General features: G+C 48.8%; 1 pseudogene; it reads left to right on the forward strand.

Annotated features, from left to right (window-relative positions):
* Positions 1-512: 512 nt before the first annotated feature.
* LOC138807593 (protein enabled homolog) lies at positions 513-2,060 on the forward strand (annotated as a pseudogene).
* The last annotated feature ends 481 nt before the right edge of the window (positions 2,061-2,541 follow it).

Here is a 2,541-nt window from a genome sequence, read left to right on the forward strand (position 1 = left end):
ATATTTGGTAGTGTAGTGGAGATAAGAATTTCACAGACTTTTCTACCTATGTTGGCTTCAAACTGTGATCCTCGATGTCAGCCTCTTGAGTAGGATTACAGGCATGAACCACCAGTCCCCAGGTAAAAGTTATTTTTGTAAGATATAAAAGTTTACTTATACGGGGGAAGAGACGGGGAGGGCAACAGCGGTAGGGGAGGGCAGGGGCGAGGGAAGAGCCTGAGTGTTCCACACGCCCCGCACCAGCGCCTCCTGGCATGCCCCACTATCCTCCAACGGCTGGGACGGCTGCAGTCCTCTTGGTCCTCGCGGTCCTCAGGGGCCTGTGCAGCAGCAGCGGCAGCAGCAGGCAGCCAAAGCGGCCCACCTACCCTGCAACCCAGGCCTGGCCGGCGCGACAGCAGGTGATGGAGTAGCTGGCCACCAGTATAGCAGAGAAGCACTGAATGAGCCAACCCTGAGGTCCCAGAGGAGCCCACTCCCGTGCCGCATGCATCAGGCCTGCTGGCTCAATGAGTCAGGCAAGAGCTGCTGCATTGGCTTGTGATGATGCCAATAAAAGTGGATGCCAGCTGTGGTTCAGCAGAGTTCATATCCATCATCATACAGGCAACAACACATTCAGAGTGCTGGGCAGGAAGATCCAGGATCATCAATTGGTGATCAACTGTGCCATCCCCAAAGGATTAAAGTATAATCAAGCAACACAGACCTTCCACCAGTGGTGAGATGCCAAGCAGATGTACAGTCTTAACTATGGCAGCAAAGAGGATGCTAATGTCTTCACAAGTGCTATGTGAATCATAGGCATCTAAGGCATGCATTGCCTTAGAAGTGCTGAATTCACAGGAGGCAGGACCAACATTGCCTAGACAAAATTCACAACTGCCTGATCAAATTCAAAATGGCCCATACGAAGAAGAGTTGGACATCCAAAGAAGACAACTGCAAGAACAGAAATGTCAGAAGGAGCTGGAGAGGGACAAGCTGGAGAGAGAAAAAATGGAGAGGGAAAGACCAGAGAGAGAAAAGTAGAGAGAGAGAGGCTGGAGAGAAGTTGGAAAGAGAGAGGTGGAGCAGCTGGAGCGGGAGCAGATGGAGCAGCTGGAGCAAGAGGAATGGGATCAAGAGAGCAGAGTGCCGAGTACTGCCACCTCTGCCTTTGTGGAGACCCCTGTAAACTCTGAGAGGGGAGAACCCTCTGCTTCTGAGCCAGGCTTTCAGGAAGCCTCTCAGTTGTCGGAGGCTCCAGCCCAGCAGGGTGTTATCTTGGGACCACCTGCATCTCCATCTGCTCCACACTCCCACCAGGTCCAGCCCAGGCCTCTGTATTCTCTCCTCCTTAACCCCCACTGCTAGCCTCTGGCCCTCTTCCCCCACCCCCTCTTCCTAATCAAGCCCCTCTCCTGTACCACCTCCTGCCCCTCCCTTCCAGCATCCGTATTTTTTTTTCTGGGATCCTTTTCAGAAGACAATCGTCCTTTAACTGGACTTGCAGCTGCGATTGCTGGAGCCAAGCTTAGGAAATTGTCATGGGTGGAAGATGTCTCTTTGCCCGATGTTCACAGATGTGAACTCCGTGTCAGCTAAAACAGACATGGGTGGTGGAAATGGACCCGTTCTCTTGGCAGGTAGCAGCTTAATGGAGGAAATGAGTCCCCTGATGGCCAGAAGGAGAATGGCCGAAAAGGGATCAATAATAGAAGCAAAAAATGAAGAATCAGAACCTGTAACTTCTAAGGTCTCATCAACAAGTACACCTGAACCAACCAGGAAACCTTGGGAAAGAACAAATACAATGAATGGCAGCAAGTCACCCGTCATCTCCAGATGAGATTCTCCAAGGAAAAATCAGATTGTTTTTGACTACAGGTCCTATGAGCCATTATAAGTCCACACCCTTGTCCCAGCCCAGTGCCGACGGGGTCCAGACAGAAAGCCTTGACTGTGACAGACTAAAGCAGGATATTTTAGATGAGATCAGAAAAGAACTAACCAAGCTGAAAGAGGAGTTCGTTGATGCAATCAGGCAGGAGTTGAGCAAGTCAAATACTGCATAGAGAAGCAAACTAAGCAGAGATAAGACTTGGATATGGAGAAAAACAAAAATTCCCACAAACAACTGTCAACATCAACCCTACAGTTACAAGCTATAAGAAGGAAGTGGAAAAGGAGTCAAGGGAAAATCCCCATCCTCTGAAACCTTCTTAAGTTGTGACTCTGGCGATCATCTGTTATCATCTCCATTTCCTGCTGCTTTGACCTTTACTGCAGGATGAAAAGAGAGTTATGTATGAGTTTCCATAACATTTATGCAGAAAATATAAACCCATCAGGCAAGATCGCCATGCATTGAGATATTTTCATGTTGAAATAAAACCACACATTTCCCACAACCTACTGCTAAAATAAAGAGTAGAAAGGCTCATGAAGTTCTCCTCCCCCTTCCAAATCCTCCCCTCTTTGAGTGCTGAGGAACTGAGCAAGCTCTGCTTTTGTATTGCATGTGTCTCTCTCAGGTTTGTCTTCCTATCATATTTG

Source organism: Dipodomys merriami, unplaced genomic scaffold (assembly GCF_024711535.1).
Source record: "Dipodomys merriami isolate MVZ:Mamm:240054 unplaced genomic scaffold, mDipMer1.0.p SCAF_1012, whole genome shotgun sequence".
NCBI classification, from domain to species: Eukaryota; Metazoa; Chordata; class Mammalia; order Rodentia; family Heteromyidae; genus Dipodomys; species Dipodomys merriami.